Below are 23,347 nucleotides of genomic sequence, written 5' to 3'. Positions count from 1 at the left end.
CTTGCTGGAAAGAATATTGACCGCACTAACTAGCCGCACTTTGATCATACGAAATTGCTTTCCAGATGACAACACATTAAGGATGAGAGCATTTTTTAAAAATCAAACCCGCTTCTCGCACCTGTCAGAAGTTTCTCCTCTAGACGAGATGGAGATGAGGAGAGGTGCGAGACCCCATAGGTGGATTGTCTTGATAAATAAAATGAAGTCAATAGTCTATTTCAGAAACGAGTAAAGGAAAAAGGCGAAAAACAAAGGAGAAAATGAGGAAGCGAGGGCGCATCCAATATCCAAATTCCTTATCAAATAATTATGATCATAAGCCTGAAAAGTAAGTTTGATTTGATGTAACTGACATTAAAAAGCTGGGACGGCTTAAAAAAAACTAACGTAATAATAATAAAATATAATAATAACAAAGCGAGAAACGAATAAAAACACGGACATAAAAGGAAGAAACGATATTTATATTTACCTTTTAGAAGTGACGGCAGGTAAAATACAAATGAATTGCAGAAAAAAGAGCAAGAGTAAATGTATTTTTTTCTGTAGACATAAAAGAAAAACTAAAATATGAATCCGAGCAAATTAAATTAATAAACAATTGTCCTAACAACGAAGTAAGATAATCGGAAAGAGAAATTTGAAGTTTTAGGCATTTAGGCAAGGCATGTTATTTGATGTAATAATAATAATAATAATAATAATAATAATAATAATAATAATAATAATAATAATAATAATAATAATAATCGAAAATGTCCATTATTTTAAAACGAAAATACACTAGTTATTATTATTATTATTATTATTATTATTATTATTATTATTATTATTATTATTATTATTAGGCAGGAAGGAACGGAGACATTTTCTTAATTACTGTGTGAACCGTGTGTTTAAATAAACATTTGCGTTAAAGTGCTGGTATTATAATAAATTGGACACGTTAACAAGTTCAAGCCGTGCAGAGGTGAACGATTAAGGAGGGGAGGGTGAGTGACGTGGAGAGAAATTTCCCCGAATGGCATTTAATGTCGGAAACATTTCCAACATTATTATGTTATTGTATTGACAGCAGTGAGACGGATGAGGCGACTGGCAAGGAGCGGCGCAAAAAGCAGGAATATTATCCAATTACCGAGGTTCAACACGTTGGTCTGAAAGTTCACACACAGGAAACACAGAGAGGGGAAAACTGACGGAGGCCACGAGGGTGACGAAAAATAAATACAAAAACAAAATTAATTATAAGAACAAGACATTATTATTATTATTATTATTATTATTATTAACATTATTACGCACAATCTGGGCATATTTAAGTAATTTCTGGTTATTATAAAATAGAAAACTCTAAAGTTTCCTCAAATGTCAAAAATGTTTTTCACAGACACAAACAAGCACTTTCACACGCATTAAAACGTCTTTTTAGACAGATGTGAAAAGTTAGATGTGAGTTGTAACTGACTCGAAAAAAGAGAGAGAGGGAGGAAAAAACAGCACTGGTTGGGGTTACGGTGGATCCATTGATCGATCTCTTAATCTGCAATAGTTACATGCATGTATTGATTTACAAACACTGTTTATCTAGAATTATACTGGCACAAATAATTGATGGAGTACACCCACGGCGCGCATAAATATGCATCAAAGTTGCAAAGGGGCAAACACCTAAAAAGAAAACACCATATGAGGGAGAGACCAGCGAAATCAAATAAAGATTATTCCAAATATATATTTTTTTAAGCTAGACTCCGAAATGTATCGATGCGCCCACTTCTGAAACAAACTCCCATGTGAGTCTGAAAACACATATACAGGCAGATACACGCGCGTGCGCGCGCGCGCACACATATCGCCGGCTTCATTCCTGCTGGAGTAAACTTCAATATTTTTCTGTGGTGAGCACACTGAAGGATGGTCACAGAGAGCAAACCACTTCTTTGCTGCTTGGTTGTTGATTTATTTATTTATTTTCTCTTGTGGTGTGTGTGTGTGTGTGTGTGTGTGTGTGTGTGTGTGTGTGTGTGTGTGTGTGTGTGTGTGTGTGTGTGTGTGTGTGTGTGTGTGTGTGTGTGTGTGTGTTGGGCCAAAACTTGGAATAAACTCGAACAACCTAAACGTTGGTAGCTTGTACTGAGAAATTGGAAAACTGTCGATAACCGTGAAAGCTGACTCTAACTTAAAGACGAGAAATGAAAGAAAACAAAAAGTCAAATAATGAAATAAACTAAAACCAAATCAAAATATGACCACGTGCAACACGTGCACGTCCCAAAGTTGAGGACATGGCACAAGCATGCAGGCAACAAGACGCACTCGCACAATGAAACCCCCCCCACAAAAAACAAGATCCAAACGTCACACAGGCACACTTTATTATACAATATTTATAAATTGCATGAGGCCACTCGCACACACACAAACAAATGGAGCAGAGCGAGAGAGAGACAGAGAGAGAGAGAGATACACCGGCTGAGGACTTGTGCAGCTCGCCGCGTGTGAGTGGCTGTTTAATTGACTGATTGATAAGGCGGTGTGGAGGTGAGATCTGGACGCCTTAACAAATAGAGACATTTAAAGGCTAATCCGGGCCAACGCAGACAGCTGAACGCATCCAAGTGCGCCCGAACAGGCGAGGCTTCACACATGCACTGAAGAAGTGGACTATTTAACCACCTTTCTGGTGTGTTTGTGTGAGTGTCTACTTGCAAAGGATGCAAAGAGCACTTAAACGTTTGCAATATTTCAAAAAAGACAAATATTTAAAAACAAAAAACAACAACAACACAAAATCCCAGTAATGGTGGCTAAAAGAGCCTGTGTGAATTACGTGCAGTCCAACTTTTTTGTTACAAGATTACACTGCGGAGAGAATGCCATACAGGAAAACATAAACATCTTATTTATAGCAAAAATGACAGCCGTGAAGAATAATATCGCCCAGCGCAGACGTATCGTGAAATGCTTTTTTAAAAACACTTACTAACTCACTAGAACCCCAACTTTTTTCCTCGAGGGGAAAACCCCCCAAAACAAACAATAAAAATATCAAATTCAATGTCTATAAATATTACACGCAATAAATAAAATGCACAAAGAGGAAAACATACCTCCAGTATGATTTTTTTTTAGTAAATTGTTTTCTCACCGGCGACCAGTCTATCCACACGCATTCACTCTGACGGCGCACCGAGCCAGAGACCGGAGAGGCAGCACTACTACCAGCCTGAACCCGGGAAGGAGAGCAGAGGGAGGGGGGAGGAGGGAGGAGAGAAGGTGTGTATCTTTCTCTCTCTCTTCTCTCTCTCTTCTCTTTCTCCCTGTGTGTGTGTGTGTGTGTGTGTGTGTGTGTGTGTGTGTGTGTGTGTGTGTGTGTGTGTGTGTGTGTGTGTGTGTGTGTGTGTGTAAGCAGTTAATTAGTAAATCCCTATTCGCTGTGCCTCGGGTCGGTTTGTTTTCCCCGGTCGACAAGCCGAGAGGAAAGAGAATTTGAAGTAGGATTCGACCCGTTTCCGCTCCCGTGTCTCATATATGAGGTCTCTGTGTGTGAGAGAGTGTGTGTGTATGTGTGTGTGTAGTGTAATTGTGTGTGTTTGTGACTGGGTGTGTTTTTCTTTCTCCCTCTCTCTTATTCAGGGCTCTCTTTGCTGCCACAAGAGGAGCCCCTCCATCGCGTCTCCCCCCGCCGGCTTTGAAGAGTCACAGTACTCACCACCCTGTTGACCTGACCCTAAAAGTTACTCACATTGAATTGGGCACCAATTCCCCAAACAAGCAATGAAAGTGGCCACTTCAATGCGTTTCCAGTGCCAATGCGACTGGGGACTGATGTGCCTGACAGTGTTTTCTATGACACAAAAACCTTCCACCTACAGCTGAAGTCGGATTGAAGTCTGAGACTAGAGGAATCACTGTGATTTCCTATGTGCTAAATAAAATGCTACCTAGCCAAAGCAATATTTTCTTTGTTTTCAATGAATATAAAGGAAACCTTAAACGACACTCACTAAAGGTCGAGCCCCACCTGTCAGTCTGGCTTAAGCAAACTGTTATTTGTTTGCTGTCCCTGTAGCAAAATCCACACTACAGTGAAACAAATCGTCTTCCTTCAACTCGTGACTTCCATCAAGTGTCTGCATAAATGAAAATCACACACCCGCACAAGCACGCAGCGCAGCGGAAAGAATGCCCCAGCTCTTGTGCGACTGAATCAACTCTGCCCTTAACAAACTTTAATTATTTAATTGATCCTCAATAAGCAAGTTAATAATCAATTAGGTAAACCAATGAAACTCACTTGAGTGCAGAGAGCCAAAGCCTATGACAAGGGTATCAAGGGAAGGGGTTGGAGATGGAAGCATGGGAAAGAAGCTGAAAGCCACACGTTGGACTCTACAAAAACACGGTGAGGACGTTTCAGTGTTTTCAGAAGCTTTCAAAGGCTTGTTGATTGATTAAAAAATCAGCCGTGAAGCAAAATATTATTAGTTTTTGTCCTAATCAGCAATTAGAAAAATGCAAATTGGCTCTAATTCCCGCGAAAACACACAAACAGAAAGATCTTTCCAAAAATATTTGGAAGGGCCAAAACTACTGAATGAGCATCAGTTGCACAACACGGCTATGGCCACAGCCACGCACACACACGGAGTCCATACAATAAATTCAGACAACGACACACGGACCTCTTTATCGCCCTCTGGTGTCCACTTTTGATCTCAGCCTTCCATCACAGCTTGTTAAGGCTTCCAGCAGACACCAGTGCTTCTCAACTTTTTTGCCCGGATTTTCGGCTCACATTGGACATAACGCCATGCTGCAACACCAGTTTATGAGTGTATTTGCTTGTGCGCATAGCTTTTGTCTTTAATGTACATCAGCTTTGTATGGGTGGCCATGTCAGGAGCAAGGACACTCACACACTCTGCAGATAAAAGCTTCGCCAGTACTCTGAGTCCCCTGAGGGTCACAGCAATATTGATGTGACCACTGGTGTGTGTGTGTGCGTAAATATTGCTGGTGCATGTACATGTATACGGTGCCTGCTGCATTTCTCCATGTCACCTCTAAAATCCAAAAGGGCAAAAGCACATAGAGAAACACTGAAACATGCTAGTAACCTCCAGCCACTGATCTCAGACCAGCCCATTCATCCATGTTTTTTTTCCTCCCAATGATATCTGCTCAGCAGCTGGAGCGTCTGAGCCTCTGACACCTGGGAGGTATATGTGACAGAGTGGGGAGGCGCTGGAAGAGGATGAATAACTGACCTATCACATCCCCATTGACTGAGTTAATTAATATAAGTAGAGCTGGGGATTCTTAGCTCACTTTTCACTGTATGGATTTGCTGTCTCCTCACATTTGGCATGTTCTATGTCTATTCAATGCAAACTCAATGTGTTCCATCCTGCAGCACAATCATGACAGCTAATTTTGGTATGCGAGGCATTTTGATAGGGCAGATTTTAATTGTGGTGGCACAACACAAGGCCTCCCTGTGACTGACTGATATAAAATCTCATGTGAATGGATGTCAAATTGCTGCAGAGTGAACCGTTAAAAGGCTCGAGCTCTATGCCTTTTGAGACTACCGTAGTTATTGGATTCCGTGCATTCTTTGCTTTTGATGAAGCTAAAATATTATGTTTTTGGGACATTGAGTTAGGAGAGGCGTTGTCAGCAGAGAAATTAGAAGCGGGAGGAGCCGAGATAGAGAGAAGGGACAAGGAGGAAAGGACAGGAAATCCTCATAGACTCTTATGCATGCAAACACTCTCTTCCTCTTTGAGGTTGAAAGACAAGAGAGAGAAGTGTGCGTGTCCGTGTGTGCGTGTGTGTGTATAGGAGGGGGTGACACAAGCAGGACAGACAGGAAGACAGGCAGTAGAAGGTGGGAAATGGAGAGAAAAGGAGGGGAAAGAGAGCAAGAAAGAGCTCCACTGCCTAGTCTTAATCTGAGCTGTTCTGATCAATAGCCCATTTCCCATTGTTGCCAGAGCTGTTCGATCGCTACACCACGGAATTAACACACCCACTTTAATCTAGGGGGAGAGGAGTGAGGGGAGGGAGAGGAGGGGGAAGGGAAAGAAGGGGGTTAAGGGGGTGAGTGAGGAGCAGCTGTGGAGGCATTCTCAAATGAAATCAAATCTAATTGTTATCACTGTAGCTGCTGCACTTATTACTACCACTGTTACAATTATCCTCCGACCATATAGCTCTTCTTTCCTCCGTCTCATACCTTGCCTCCTGTGGTGTAAACTGGACGTAAATAATCCAAATTAGTGTTTATTTGTTTCATTTTGCCAGCTGTAGATTGGATTGCTTTGGGAGGATGGAGGGGAAGCGTGCAGGGAGGGTTGTTGATGGCATTGAAGGCTCGGCCCATTCCTCAGTGACAGAGAATGGGATCTGTGGTCAGTTATATTGTCCTAGACACACTGCAACATCTGGGTGTCTCAATTCCTCTCAGCTGCTGTGAGGTTGTACCAGCAGGGCTTCAATAGGTACTGTTTTGTTACAAGAATGTGTTCACGATCTTCTTATTGGTGGTTGTGTTCTGGATCTTATATTGCACCATTATTTTTTTTTAATTCTGTCAGGCATCTCAGATCCTCGGCTTTAATGGTGGGGGCGCACCTAAACACAACAGAAAATACTCTGGATAAAGTGTTGTGGAAGAAAACGAGGCACTTTTATAACCTTTCTCTTTAACAAGAAACTGAAACTCTTGAGATTAAGAACATTTTTTACTAGACCTACAATGTTTTTCAGTAGTGGGAGCTCCTGGAGAAAACCCACTTAAGCGTGATGAGGACATACAGGGTCCATACAGGAGGTTCTACCCAGGTTTGAACCCAGGAACCCATCCTGCCAGGCAACCATGCTAACCACTCATCCACTTTGAAGACTACTTACCCATTATGCAATATTATTCGCATAAATTATTTTTAGTTTGTGCTTTAGTTTTTGGTTTTAGGAACTGTTTCACAGTACTCTATTTTCTGTCTTACGTCTGTTGACTAGTCATGTGTATATCTTCAGTTTTTGTGGCCTCATATTGAACTACATGGGTCTCAAATCCCAACCCCCCAAAAATGGACTTGAATGGAATTACAGCTGTGTGCTGACAGTGATGAGAAATAGGAGAAATAACATTTTAGATCAGTATCTCTTCCCAACAATACGTTTCTCAGCCCACACACAACATGTGAAGAATTTCATTATTTTCTATGCTTTTCTTAATAAAACTGGTGAATTTTCCAGAGTGACACAACCCTTTCTCTAGAAAAATGTATCCCTTTGTGGTTGGTTGATTACTTTTTTACAGAATAAATGTTTTTCAACAATTAGTACATTTACCATCCAATAATACCATGGGAAGAAGCCCCTTCGCACTGGTTATTCCCTGAATTTTCCTCAAACACCATAGTAAAATCCATGTCTTCCAAACTCGAATAACTTGGCAGTCCCTTAACTTTAAATTTAGTTAAACCTTTTGAACATTTTTAGTTTGTATATATCAAAATACTGACAATAGCTTTTGTTCAGCATGGCGTTAGGTAAAGAAAGCAGATGTTTTCTAGACAAATGTTTTAAAAGAGTATATTTGCCCTTTTTTTTTTTAATCGCTAGACTAGTTGCAGATTCCAAATGTTTCAGTTTTAACATCTGAGTGAGCTGATCATGTCAAATTCTTGACTGTGCAGCATTATATTTTGTTGTAGTTGGGAAAAAAAACATGTTTTTGTGAACCCTCACCTATAGGGTGCAAAACTCTGCAGCCCTGTGTCCAAATACGTGACTAAAATCCTTTGCAGCTGTTTCTTCAAAGATGCACCTGCGACTGATATAGATCGCCGGTCTCCCAAAAGTCAGATACTGTGAGGGTAGCTTAAAAAAAAACCAAATACACAAAAATAGCAATAATTTGAACAATGTACCTAACTGCTAAATAGGGCATAGGGACATGACAGGAAACATTTTAACAGAGAATGTGACTGTTTTCTAACATATCACAACAGCATGGAGCCATGCTGTTGTGATATGAGGTTAGTCTGCTTTGGCGTTGTCTTGTTGAAATAAGCTAGGTCTACGATATATTAGATGTTTGTGTGGCAGCATAAGTTCTCCTAATGCAGCCTTCATAGATACGCAAATAACCAAGCAGAAAAAGGATTGCACTTATACCTTTTAACTTTAGCTTGAGTCTATAAAGAGCTTTATAATGTGTTTCACCCACTGAGACACAGGCTCACACAGCAGTGGTGGCAAAGTTACCGTATCAAGCCTAGAGGAACACAAGGAGTTGATACACATTTAAAAAGTGTGTTGTTAATAAGCTGGATGATCCGTCTCCTCTTCAACCCAGAGGTGCGCTTTCCACTTCACCTCTATTTGGTGTACCAAGAGCATTTAATGGAATTTCAGGACCTTATGTAAATACGTTTTTGTCACTGTATGGAAGATTAAACTTGCACTCATGGATAGAGTGTTTCAGAGCTCATGTATTGATCTTATATTACTGAATTGTCTTTTCTGGCCGGTGCCACATGAGGAGCTGTGGTGGTTAGCACTGTTGCTTTGCAGCAAGAAGGCCCTGGGTTTGAAACCAGGCAGAGACCTTTCTGTGTGGAGTTTACATGTTCCTCCAGGATCTGCAGGAGTTTTTCCCTGGTGTTTTCTCACAGTCCAAAGCTATGCATGGATCAGGTTTACTGGCGATTCTAAAATTCCAAAATGAATGTGAGCATTACGGGCGGCCCATCTGTCTGTATTAGCACTGCGAAAAACTGGCAGCCTGTTCAGGGTGTATTAGCTCCACATTGTACCTGAACTGGATACGCTGAAGATACATTCACTTGATCTTTTACTGTAAAACTTTAATTGTTGCCACTTGATATGTTGTTTTGGTACTGTTTTCAAATACACATGGATGAAGGTTTTTAATTATTATAAAAACACTGAATTCTGTGATTTACATTTTACATTTGTAACAGGGTTACACATCATGTATATCTTTGAGAGTTATTTATGGCAAACTGTTGGAATTCATTTGGCCACACTTGTTCCGGTGACCATGATTATTCCTGTGCAGTCATGAAACATGATCCACAGTATATTTTTTTTAAGTGAGACACATAAGACGCAAGTTAAGCTGTCCAGGTGAGTATATTTTTGAACTGATGTTATAAAAGAAACCAAAGATGAAGCCAAAGTTTCCCTTTTCAAAACAAAGCTTTCACAGAGTCCTTCTTCCATTAGTAAAATGAACAGCCTTACTTGTGCTTTCTCAGTACCAGTGCTTTAATTTAGCTGTTAAAAACTGGAGTCTACAGCTTTGGGTATTGCCAACAGAGACTTTGCTTACTGACTTCCACTGAGACAGCTTGAGGGGAAAACACAGCAGAGAATCTCTTCCCTTCCACCCGAGGCTACCACCCAACTTTTCCTTCAATCTATTCTACTTACTCTAGTCCTTTTGAAGTCATTTCATAACAGGGCAATTTTCTTGTTAGCGTTTGGCTTTAATTGTGGGTAATTAAGCGTGCTCCAGCAGTATAGAGAGCGTTGTTCGCAGGACTGGGGGGAAATTAACCGTAGTTCAGCTGTGAAATATGGGGTTAAGTGGGAGACGGGGTATGGAGAAGAGAAGCCGAGTAGTGGGGTCAGTGACTCCAAAACAGGGTTCAAATTGTCTAAAAGAAATGCTGCTTTAGGAGCAGAAGAAGATGGCGATGATAGAAAATGAAGCAGGAACACAAATGGATAGTTTTAGTAACATTCAGCAGGGCTGAAGAAGGTAAAGCAGGAAGTGTAAGAGAATAATAATGATGTGAGAGAGGAATTAGTATACACAAGCTGCAAGTTTAAGTTTACGTCTGAACACATGAAAGGAAATAAAAGTGTGTGTTAAGACAGAAACTACATTTCAGCAGCACTTGCATGTCAGAATACATATAAATAGTATAAAGGAGTAAAAGTTGACTTGGGGCATTCAGGGATTTTAAAGTGTTTATATTTAACAAATACCGAAAGTATTCCCGAAAAAGCTTATCAATAGATGAAATTGATGCAAAATTATGGATACTTATACTTTTGTCTGTATATATTTTAGCTGGTGAAGCTTTCAGCATCAAAACTAGACTGAGTATAAGTGATCAACAGTGTTCAGGACAGCCCCCCCCCCCAAACAGTAAAATGCATTTCAACAATTGTCAACAAAACAAAGTGTGCACACAGTCAAAACTCTGGATGGCTCTAGCTGTCACCAAGTGGATTATAGACTTCACACAGAGTGACCTTTGATTAAATGCACCACCTTACCCTTTGCATCCGTTAATGCTTTATTTTAACCCCATAACAGCTATAAACATTGATGCAGCCATAAAGCAGATGAGGAATGATTGGAGCCATTGACTGTACTGTCAAATGCTCAGTGGATAGGGACTAACTCTGCTGGGCCCTTTATGAGTGCTTCATCCCCCGGTGGAACTGGCTCCTCTGACTATAATGAACCTGTTAAAGCCTCTATAAATATTGGCTCCCATGCTTAGTGATCGTTTGAATTACCTCGGAAATAGAGCACCGTTTGCAAACAAGTGGCTGGGCGTTGGAGGTGCTGAAGCTAATACTTAATCAATGGAGGGGAACTCTCTTGGAGTGGGCCCTCGCAGAGCCTTGATTCATACTGTGGGTGCGGATATAATGTTGTTTAGAATAAGCACAAAACTACCATATTGATTAACACATTATCAGTGTCAATAGGAAAGGGTTTTTCAGGAAGAAGTAAAAACTGCAGGGGTACTGGGATAGCTGTTGAAAAAAAAAACATGAAAAGACTGCAGTGGGAACTACACACCTTCCTGCCTGCCCCTGAGAGAAATTCAGACTTAACTCTACGGCAGGGTCACTCTCCCATTGTTGGGTGCCGGTGTTACAGATTAGTTGTGAGTCCAGGTTCTACAAGCCTAGGAAATCAAAACATTTCCCAGTTCACAAAAGGAAGGTTTCTCGTGTGATTAAGTGAGATAAGATGGTTTCCGAAGCCTTAAGCGAGGCACCCTGTTACATTTCAAATACTTCAAGGAGTAAAACACTAAGTTATGTGAAAACTTTCATATGAGCAATCTGAAAATATGTTCAAATGAGTTTTTATCTTTCAAAACAAAGTAAACACAAACAATACAGAAATACAACAAGAAAAAGCTTTTTTTTTCTACTTTTAGTCACGCAAAAGTTTTCTCTAATATCTTAACAGGTTTCTTTCTGATTAGACATGTGACAGATGTCACTGATAGGCAGCATCTTGGCAACAGCAATGATGCACATTTATGAAAAGTAATAATTAATATGACTCTAAAATGGAATTTGTGCATGTATTCAAGATTAATTGGGGGGGGGGGGGGGGGGGTTAAAGCTCATGCTTTGTCTTTGGGTTCTGCTCAACGATTTATAGGGAAAACCAATTTTGTCACATCTTAGCAGCAAAAACATATATATACACATAACATATATCAATTTGGCTGAGATTAAACACTCTCAGCCATTTTCAGGCTGTTTGCACTGATTTTTTTTATTACACTACTTCAGAATATTACCTAAACACTGTAAATTATATATCATCTAACAACAGCAGCAGCAGTCTGGCTCTCTCACGTGTGACTGCACGGCTAACACAGACATGGACGACATTTCTTATTTTCCAAAATAATTCCTGGGTGCTTTATGTCTGTTGGCACAGACATAAATATATGTAAACTCTTCTACATTCTTAGATTAGTATCTGAGAGGATCTGTATGATTAATAATACTGATTGATTAATAATTATGCATTATAGAATACATTATTATTAATCCATAATTACATAGATAAATAAATTGCATGCAGTTGCATAGGCTACTGAGACGTGCACACATGTCGATGTAAATGCATCATTTCGAGTGTATATTTGAAAAGCACCCGAGCCATCAGTGTGATGCTTTTGACCTTGTGTGACGTGAAGTTGAAATCAATGCAAAGGTCAAGCTGACAGTATCCAGACTGCCCTTCAGGCCACTGTGGACCCACAAGCAGGGCAAAGTGTGAGAAACAGTTTTTACACTAAAATTTTCGCAGCGCTTTTCAGTACATTTTTCATTATTCCACATAAAAAAGCCATCACCTTAAATTTATTTAAGGACTGGTCATAAAAATTATCATAATAAAACTGCACATGTTCAGGTTTGGGAATGTGAAAAATTGTTAGATGAAAAAAGGTTATACACGTATAGAGGAAAGGTCCATGTGACCTTGACCTTTTGGCCAACCTTCACTGATTTGTAACTAAAATTAACACAACAAAATGCATGAAAAAGTATTAAAAGTATAAAAATTCCAGCGCTGTATGAATACACAAAGTCAGTCTGATTTCCTGCATCAAAGCAGCAGCTGCAGAGTGACATCAGTGGGACCTCAAAGATTAGAGTCTCATTTCTCTGCTGTCTATGTTTGGGTTGTTCTTCATAATCACAAAAACACGAAAACGCACGACAAAAGCACGAGGATGATGCTGGGATCTTGAACTGTGTGAAATTCCCTTTCATCGCAGCACCCACACACATTACACTTGACATAATCCAAAAGGTAAATATTTTTAAAAGTAATAAGATAGGCGTTTGTGAAGCATAATACACAAAAGAAGGAGCTGCATTTGAATTTTCAGCTGGTAAAATTATTGTGGTTTAGCTTTACGGACATAAACTACTGTTAAATACCCCCGTGTAAACTCTTCTAGAGGTACAGGTTAGCATCTGAGAGGATCTATGTCTTTAGCCACTTTTACGATTAAAATGAATCCATAATTCCATGCATATGCACACTGGAATTAAATGCATGGAGTACTGAGATATGCTCGCAAATGGACACGCTCCATCCTGGCTGAACAAGTTTTTGAAGCGAATATCTTCATTTGCCAAGTTCATGTTTCAGTTCCCCGACAGCTGCTATACTTTCCACCGCACATTTGTTTACCTTCATCCCCTCTCCTTAGCGTCTGAGTCCCCGAAGCCGCTGTAGGATACAAACCCACGAATTCAACGCATAAACACGCTTTCACTTTAAAGCAGGAACCTTTTAGGAGTTGTTGCCGATCTATTTGAGGGGAAAGTACCGCGTACAGCGAGCTGTTCGACAAACTCCGGCGCACAAGCGTACACAGCCTACATCAATCAATTTCTGCAGTAGGTGCGCATGTTTCCCTCGCACTAAAGTGCATTATATTTCTCGTGGGATTCTTATTCCTGACGCTTTTCTCTATTATTAATGCCACTTGTCTGTAACAGAATGGGAAAGTAGGATGCTTACCTTCATCGAAGCACCTTCATTGACTTGTCCGGCAGCTCCTACTTAGGTTGATGGGAATCCTGTCGACGTGCGCAGAGGACTGGTGGTAATCGAGCAATTTAACAGATCGGACAGCGAATCCTTCCTCCTGCATTAAACCACATTGGTGAAGTGTTACACTGGCATGACGTATGAGCGGCAATATGAGTGAATACCGCCCGTAGGGCGTCAGAAAAAAAATCAAGATGAGCAAACAGCGCGCGGACTATAGCCGGAGAAAAGTTATCCTCGGAGCGGGAAAAAAAGTTGACGAGGAAAAAAAGGGACCCCAATCTGCTTGTGTCCCTATTCTGTTATGATATAGTTTATATTAGCAATGTTAGCAAAACATGAAAAGGAAAACAAGGAGAAACGGTCAGAGGTGCGAGGGGAGAGCGCGCGAAAAGGTAGAGATCCGGGCGCTGGGAGGGGATGTAAGGATGAGAGCGCAGAAATAGGGGGAAGGTTTAAAAAAAACGAAGGTGCAGAGCCTGAACCTCCACCTCACATCAGCCGGACTGCATTTAAGTTTCTATCAGCTGCAGACGGTGTTCTGCACGTGTTCATGTGGACGTGAGACAGAAAATTGACCCACACAGTGAAGAGACCGCACAAGGAAAATATATGTAGACGGGTGGTGGCCAGAAAGCGGATCGATCGGGTTATAATTTTGTCCAAAAGTCGAGGGAAAATAAAGTTCATGGAGGAATGAAATTTAAAAACAGATGGCGAATCCCGTCGCCCCTAAATAAGATTCGATCTTCGGGAATGGAGTGTAGATAATATTTGGTTGGACGTTTGATGAAAATGACGGATTTTTCATTTTGGACAGGTGGGGGTAGATAGAGTGGAGTGAGGTGGGGGGCAGAGTGGAGGTGATGGTGGGTGGATATGATGTGTCTAGGGACAGAAACTAAACTTGGGCGAGGAGGACGCAGTGTTTTTCCCCCCTTCAGAGTCATCCAAGGATCTCATCCCCTTTCTCCATTTGCCCCCAGTGTGCGCACAAGACCCCCACACCTCCTTTCACTTTCCTCCACCCCGCAAACAGGGGTGGTGGGTGAAGGGAGGAAAAGGAGAGAAAACAAGAATACCAAATAAATGAGAAATTTTCGTACAGGCCCCGCTTCCGTGCGTTCCATGCTAGCAATAACAATTAAATATCGACCGCTTTCCCGGCCGGAGAGAACCTGAGATACCCAGAGACTGCCAAGTACCGAGACCCCCTCCTCCCTTCCCCTTTCCCCCCCATCTTCCACATATGCACTCACTCACACAGTCCCTCACTCACTCTCCTCCTTTTCTCGTCATCCCCTCCCTATATACCTCTTTTCCTTCTAATCCAAGTCCATCAGGCCAATCTCTTCTAATTTGGTGTATCTCATTTCTCTTGATTCCATCCCACAACCCATTTCAGCTCCACTTTTATCATTGCTGATTTGGGGGTGGCCTCTCGGACACACTCTCATTTTCTCTCAGTGCAAAAGGACTTCCTCACACCATGCATGTTAGTTTATCAAAATCAATTATGGGATTGAGATTCGCGTGGTTCTCTCCCGCGTAGATGTTAGAGCAAAGGCTCTAGCCACTGCAACACATAGCAACTCTTTGACGTTGTCTCCTGGTGAACTCTTTGGTTTTTCTTTATGGGGTTTTTAATTTTATTTTTTTGGTGCGTAAAACTGTGTGAAGCTCCTTGCCACAGTTTCCAAAATGTAGAGGCAGGTCAAGAAATTAACAATACATTTGGGTTATTTTGGGCTATTAGATGATAAATAATGAAAGGATGAGTTCATGACAGATCCACTTGACCTTTGAGAGACCCTTTCTTGGGACAGTAGGGCCTTCTTTATGATGAATTAACACAAAAACAAAAGCTTAAAAGAGCCCAGCGAAAAAAAATCTAAAGGATAAAAGTGCACAGGCACTATTGACCAAGTGTGTTTTTGGGGCGTCTGTTTGGATCTTTCAGTGGAGTAGGTGACTGCACCTTTTTGGCATTTATTAGAAAACCTCTATGGATCCCTGTGCAATATGATGGCCTATAATCTAGCGTTTTATACCCAACATGGGACAATGGAGTTTGCGGGTTTGAGACTTTAGACCAAAAGACAAACAGGTAGGCTCCATTCCTTTCCAACAAACTCCTTTTGTTGATTGACGGGGACCCTGGATTTGTGCAGCTCGTGACAAGACTGCCAGAGGAGTGGCATTATGTTGGACTTATAAGTCTTGAGCACGCCAATGCCAACTTTCCAAACGAACTGCACAACTATCAAAAGTTTCTCCATCATTGTCGTTGTGTCTTCTCTCACTCCTCTTTATATTTTTTTCCGCCTCAGAACTTCTCTCTGCTCGCACCCAAACCATTCAATTTCTATTTATTTCACCCCTCCACTCCTCAAGCTCTCCCACCCGCGCCACCCAACACCTCCCCCGTCTCCCTCATCCTCCTTCTCATCTCTCCCTTTTCACACCTCTCCGCATCTCCCCGCTCGCCATTAAAATCCATTCTTCCCCCTGTTGTCGCCCTAATTCTCCACCCCGCTGTCTTTTCCCTTTCCTTATACTTGCCTCCACCTCGTTATCTCCCCCATTTGGCTTTAATTAGTTAATGCATTAATTATCTACGCCCCAATACCTGCACCATTAACATAGCCTCTCCTTCCCGTGGCTCCATCACTGCCTCACCCCGAGGCCTCTGGGCAGGAGATGCCGTATGGACACACGGCTATACCCGCGCACACGCACAGACACACAAAACCGCTCTCTCTTTCTCTCCCTGTTCCTTTTTACCCCATGCCTCTTTTTCACTCTATTTCTCGCTCTTCCACTCTTTGCCCCCTACCTATTTCCCCCCAAGTCATCTCTCTCCCCCCGTCTATCTTTCTTCTGCCCCCCTATACTCTCCCCTTTTTCTCTCTGTGCCTTGCAGTCGCCTCTGCCGGCTGGTCTCTCTCCCCGGCGACGGAATTATGAAAAATGCGCCCATCGACAGAGCGCCTCAGCTTCGATTAGCCGAGATGGGACATGACAGGCCGCGATCAATACTTATACCGTCCTATAACGTGTCAACTAATGAATCAATCTCGGCTAAATTTTCCATTTTTCAAAAGCCGACGCGAGAGACTGGAATATCCTCTTTTGTAAAGATATTATTATCGATTTCGTCGGCAATTTGACATCGGGGGTAGTTAATTCCACTCTAGAATAAAATTGAAAACACTTGAGATTGAAGTGAGAGAGGGAGAGAGAGGGAGTGAGCAAGAGAGAAGCGAGGAGAGGAGGGAGGCAAGGGCAGGCAGGAGGGGAGGGGGAGACTGCTGTTGACTTGATAAAAGAGAATGGGAAGATGGAAGGAAGGGGAAAGGGGGTAGGAAGAAGAGATACTACTGGTGGTGTTGCAGAAACAGCAGCAGTCTATCTATCTTTAAAAGCAGAAGATAAAGGCAGATCTACACAAAGGTGGATAAAATTAGACGTACAATCCACTTGAAATAAAAACTGCCATATTTGAGAATCTTATGTGTGTCTCTATTTTGTTAAAGATATGTTGCAATAACTCTGTAGTTATTTTTGATGATGTTTCCTGTTATTTTCTCCCTGCCTAGATTTAGATGCTAGGGTAGATGGATGGTACACTGATTAAATGTTGTTTGGGGGGGTTTTTTTGTGCATTTTAAAATGTTATGTGGTAAACTTTGCAGTGAGTCACCATCATTCAAGTAACGTGTATGGACTTAAGGATCACTACAAATGAGAAATGCTCTTGGAAGTGGGAAGTTGCTATTCAGTGATCATTCATATGACAGTAGCTTAAAATCATTTCAACAGCACTCTTAACATGTGCATTTAATATAACATAAGCAAACTTGTGCGCATGCCATTCATGTGCATAAATGCGTGTGTGTTTGTTTATGTGTGTGTGTGTGTGTGTGTGTGTGTGTGTGTGTGTGTGTGTGTGTGTGTGTGTGTGTGTGTGTGTGTGTAAGCAGAGACATGAGAGAGGCAGAGAGTCAGCATGTGTGTCAGAGTGAAATATAGATGGAGGAGGCCGGTGTGTGTGAGGGTCAGCGAGGTGCAGTGTAACTGTCGACAATCACAGCCTTATTTACCTGTCAAAAACACTATCATCCCACACAGCCCCAGCCAAGCAATTTCTGCTGTCTCTTCCTCCCTCCTCTCCCTCACTCTCTTTCTCTCCCTCTGTCCCTTTCTCTACCTCCAATTACAACCTAGAGGGCTATTTCTCTCCAGGACAAAAACACTCCCCGCAAGCCCTCCCTCTACTTTCCGATAGCCCCCTTCTCTCTCCCCATCGTTTCTACCCTTCTCTCTTTTTTCCCACTCTCCCCCGTTCTTTTTCCTCTGCTGAGAGCTGGAGAGTGGAAATGAACAAGCTGTAAACACACACCACTTATCACAGTGTATGCTGTTGTGTATTTGTTGGTGAAGGCTGGAGAGGTGAAGGCTGTGGTATATGAGGCCAGAGGTGTTGGCTGCCTTAGCAGACGGACAGACGTGAAATAAAGATGCACAACAGGTTGAAAAGCAGTTTGATCAGTGCGCTGCCGGTCACTCTCGACACCCTTTTGCTCTAAAACTGCAACTACCGCAATGTGGATGGTTACAGAAAACGCTGAATATTTATACAGACGCTATGGAATAAGGCTTGTGGTGTCTGCACTTTTATACTGTCTGTGAGCCTCGTCTGGCCGTTTCCCACTTTTTACACGTCACAACTAAATCTCAAAATATTAAAAAGACATTTTAAAAACCCACTTGTGTTCTTTAATGAGAGGTTTTTTGTTGTTTTTTAAAACCAGGTCCTGGTGATGTAAATATTGTTTCATGTACGTTGATCTGGATTAAATGCGAGCTATATTTATTAAAATGGCAAAAGCATTACTAGCCTCAACCTTTAAAATAGCTAAAAGCAACTGGATCATTACATTAAAGATACATTTCCCTGATCACATTACGAGGCACGTCATAATACTGTAAACACACTAGAAAAATTAGGATGTGTGTTCTGTTTCCACAGTTTATAGCATCCAGTTTTGGCCCCACAGCAATGACAGTTCTAAGTGGGATCATAGCACTACACCGCAGAGACGTAAACTCTAACTTATGTGATGCAGATTTGTTAAGTGACCTGGTTTGGGAAGTAATTTTGCTTTTAGAGGAAGAATGTATCAGACAGATTCCTCAGTGCGATGGCAGGTTGAATGACAGTGACAGAAAAGAATAACTGTTCTGTGGCCTGACTGAAAAGCCACTCTGAGGAATTTTGTTGATACATGACTGGCAGATATTTGGGTGGTCTTTTATTTCCTGAACAGATGCCAGTGAGTGAAACATACACATTTACACGCACGCACACAGGGACGCACATGCACGAACTGATAGAAGGTCCCGTCTGTCTTCGTGAGTGGCTCTGTGAAAAGGCCATCTGACAAAGCCATTAACAGGGTGGTGTAATGCCTGTGTCTGTAGTGAGCTGAATGACACAGAAAGACATTTATGGGCACTGCCATGACAGGAGAAGCACTGTGACATCTGACTGACTGAGTGAGTGGACTGCAAGCTGGTTGACAGATAAAGGCACACAGAGACACCGACACCACCGAAACAGCGATGGAGACAAGAGATGGGACATGGATCACGTCCGAGTAAGGGAAGAGTCACATGTTCTACAAGGCTTACACATGGGATAGCAACACACAGGAATATGTCAACATAATTTTACTTATTGTACTGACACGCCGACTCCAAGTTTTTTCAAATCGATCATAAAAAGAGCGGGCCAAGATTTCACACAGCTCGGGTCAAGTTTGAGCACACAAGATTTCCAGTTAATGGATCACTGAGTGTTGTATCTTGAAATTTCACCACAAAATGAATTTTCATTATCAGTAAGTGTAGCACTTTGCTCTAAATTATGGGGAATTTTGTTGCCATTTTAGGATTCAGAGAGAATGGATTCGCCACCACAAAGAGTAAACCAGAGAAGGCTGTAGAGACCGTTAGAGACAGTGAGACAAAGAGAAAGTCCAAACAAAAATGTAAAGTGGGAGACAGAGACAAAGCATGAGACCGAGAGAGAGAGAAAAAAGAATGATCTTGAATTTAGTGTGTGTGTGTGTGTTATAGTGTGTGCAGCCAGGGCAGCAGACAGAGGCAGCTAAGCAGAACCAGCCAGCCCTCACAAACCAATCAGGCCTTCATTAGGCTGGGCGGGAGGGATCGATGGCCAGCCCGCATCAATTAAACAGCACCCGCACCGCACTATATATACACACACACATATACCTATTCTATCTACTACCATCACCACCACATACAAACACACACACCTTCCACACACATGCCTTTTCTGTTACCGCAACACTCAACATAGGCGTGTGCACAAATACAGCATACATGCATATCAAAACTAACACAAAAAAAGCAAAATGCAAAAAATAAATGACTCTATCTTTAGTGATCTATGTTTCATAGCTATGCTGGTTTGTTATATGTTCCCAGCGCAATTGATTTCTAAATATATACAAAAAAAGACTGACTTTGAAATGTACCTGCTCTTAAGTCTTTTGTGTTATATGATAAATTAGTCATTGCCATGTTCTCACGCAAACAGAGCACAGAGTAAAGGTTACTGCTATTATTTCTAATCTGTTAACTGTAAGTTCAAGAAGATAATAAAATATTCCTTCCTGGAAAATATAAAAATATCCTTCCAACTATATATAAATAAAAATAAACTTTCGACTTTTCACACAGCAATCACACTGTAACCTGTCCATTTGGTCTTTCATCCCCGACATACTCTCACAACATCGATAACACCCAATTACACACAAGCTCACACATGGTGGGTCTTGAAAACACACAATTACACGCGCTCCGGACACACTTTTTATTAACACTCAATTACACACACGCATAAATCACTGACGAACCGTGCACCCATGAGTCCCCACACAGACATTTGAGGGATGGATCATTTTCTTTTTCCATTCTTTTTTCTTCTTCTTCTTCTGCAGCTAGAAAAGAACAAAGATTTTCAGACGTATATACAGTAGAAGGAAGAGCACGGCTGCAGGCAAAGTTGGAATGGTGTGAGCTTACAAAGTATTTATTAAGTGCATTCTTGGTTTGAAAATACGAGACCATGTATGCATAACATATGTAATAATATGTTATTTGTCTGGCCGTGTCCCAAAATCAAAGTTCCAGTGCAAACAAAGTTCACCTTCTAAATAAAAACAATTGTTGGATTTATCACCAAAATGAGCTATAAACCTTTACGAAGGGAGGTTTTACTGACTCTCTGTCCCACTGTCTTCCTAAAATGCAAAGATATGGGGCTTAGATAAAAACAATATGGAAAAAATATGGAGTCACTGCAGATAGACCGGTTTGGGAATCAAAATGCTATCAAAATATTGTGTATAACATTACACCACGTACCTGTAAGCAGTCTATATACCTAGCATGCAGCAAGTTATGAAATGCAACATATGATACCTCTTTGTTAGGCATGCCTATTTGTCTGCTCATTAATACATATATGTAATCAGCCAATCACATGGCAGAAACTCAATGCATCTAGGCTTGTAGACATGGTCAAGAAAACCTGCTGAAGTGCAAGCCCAGCATCAGAATGGGGAAGAAAGGTAATTACAGTGACTTTAAGCGTCGTGTGGTTGTTGTTGTCAGATGGGGTGGAAAACTGAGGCTACAATCTGCTCAGGCTCACCATATTGAACAACAGAAGATTGGAAAAACATTATCTGATCTGATGAATCTCGATTTCTGCTGCAACACAATTTGACGTAAACAGCATTAAAGCACAGATCATCCTGCCTTGTATCAGTGCCTCATATGGTGTAATGGTTCTTAGCGCACTTCGAGCCCCTTAGCACCAAGCGAGGATTATTTAAACTCCACAGCCTACCAGGTATTTCCACAGCTACCCGTCCATCCCATATTCTGATGGCTATACTTCCAGTAAGATAACACACCACGGCAGAAAGCACAAATCATCTCAAACTGGTTTCTTGAACATGATAATGTACTTAAATGCCCTCCACAGTCATTAATCCAATCCAACAGAGCACCTTTGGGAGAAGGGGCATCAAGGTGATTTATATTGTAAAGTAAAAACCCTACAATAACAGAGCGAAAACCCCAACAATCAGACAATCCTCTATGAGCAAGCAATTGGTGACAAGGACAAGGAAAATCTCCTTTTTAACATGAAGAAACCTCCGATAGAACCAGGTTCAGGAAACAGGAGCCATCTAGTGCAGCTGGTTGGGGGTGAGGGGAGAGAGACAGGCCAAAAGCAGAGAGTCAGATTATTACCAGTAATCACGTCAGTATGTGAGTATAAACCTCTGAGGAATGTTTTCAGCACCTTGCTGTAAAGGGGGTCCAACTCAGTATCAACATTAGTACCTAGTAAAGTGTCCCATGAGTGTATATTGCACTACTTAATATTGAATGTGAAGAACTTTGCAAGACTCACAAACAAATATGATTTCTCAAACACCCCCAACAATCAATATTAAAGTATGAAATGTATCCTGTTACATGTTATCTTATCTGGTAGAGCACCAGCTGATAGTTTTAGGAGTTGATACTGCTTTTAAATCTTTGGATGGTTGAGGTGAAAAGAAAAAAATGATAGTGTCATTGTGTATAAACTTACTAAATTGCTGTGAAGGCAACACTTTGCTTTATATCACCGTCTGTTCAGCTGTAATGCTACACAGCTACATGTGCTGCAGCCTGGGCATGTTGTAAACAATGAAATCAGGAGCCTAAGTAGACAAATTATGGGATAAGACCATTTTTAAATAATTACTCCACGGGTTATTTTTCTGCATTATGTATGTGTAAGGAAAATGTTTGTATCTGTAAATAGCACTATCGCTATGTGTGTGATAATACTGTGTATTAATAAGGATTTAATACTGCCTGTTTCCTTCTGTACATGTTGTCATCTGCAGTGTTTAAATATACTAGGAGTGACACAATTTAACCAAAAGCAGCCTTTTAAGGTCTTCTGATGCTGATGATGTTTTGCGTAAAATAACAGTATTAGCACTACATGAAAATCCAAAGAATCACAAAGATTTTGCTCTTTTTTTCAGCAAAATCAGGCAAAATTCACCATTTGTGAATTTTTCCAATCTAAAATACAATTATAGCAATATTTTACATTACAGGACCTACAGTTGGGCTTTGGATTTTTATCAACATGAAAAAGCAAAAATGCTAACCAGGCTGCTGCATTTCTTGATTCAAAAATTCAGTTTCAGACCTGTAAAATACAAATGCTGTTATACTTTCTGATACTCTATAAATCCTGTAGTTATTATAGTAATCTGTATTCACAGCACCACCTATGCACTGCAGAGAAATCACAGAGATTTCAATTTTAACCAGCTCAAGAAAACAGAAACCTATTTCAGAGCAGCTAAAAAGTTTATACCAGAAGGAGCTGTGCCTCATCCCTGGACAGGCTGACACAAGTTTCCCCACAAATACCTGCTGCGCTCCTGCAAAAGCAGCGTGGCGAAATATTCAACTCTAAAATAAATGTGTCTGTATTGGACGATTACCGGGCCACGCTTCCTGAGCCCCGCGCGTCACCTGCTCGCCGTGGCATTGACACGTCAGTCTCCCGCAGCTAACGCAATGTGACAGTGTTGAGATTATAATATCTGGCCCGTATTACTGGGGCATTAACGCCATTATCGCGCTCCGCCCGCTCAGGTGGGCCACTCCGGGACCAAAAGAGAGAGATCAGGAAATTGAGAGAAGGCGCTGTGGAGAAGGAGGGAGGGTAACGATGAGATAGATGAATTTGAGAAAATGGGAGAAGCAGTTTAGATTCAGTAAAGGCCTCTACAGTTGTGCAGAGGAGGTATAAACATCTGACAATCAAATGGGGAAGATGGGGCGTTT

At 41.3% G+C, this 23,347-nt stretch overlaps 1 protein-coding gene across 2 annotated transcripts in view; it reads right to left on the bottom strand.

Moving 5' to 3' along the window:
* erfl1 (Ets2 repressor factor like 1) overlaps positions 1-14,126 on the bottom strand; it is a 48,863-nt gene extending 34,737 nt beyond the window's left edge. Inside the window, exon 1 of one of the 2 annotated variants that reach the window (XM_080308034.1) lies at positions 13,352-14,126. The gene's annotated coding sequence lies outside the window, so the exon portion shown is untranslated. Of the gene's footprint in view, positions 1-3,116; positions 3,242-13,351 lie in introns of those variants that run through there. The other variant, XM_026186026.2, reaches the window with a different exon arrangement.
* Between the last annotated feature and the right edge of the window lie 9,221 nt (positions 14,127-23,347).

The sequence above is a fragment of the Astatotilapia calliptera genome, chromosome 11 (assembly GCF_964374335.1).
Source record: "Astatotilapia calliptera chromosome 11, fAstCal68.1, whole genome shotgun sequence".
Classification (NCBI taxonomy): domain Eukaryota; kingdom Metazoa; phylum Chordata; class Actinopteri; order Cichliformes; family Cichlidae; genus Astatotilapia; species Astatotilapia calliptera.
The sequence above is the reverse complement of the archived record's forward strand: the minus strand, read 5'-3'. Positions and strand labels throughout refer to the sequence as shown.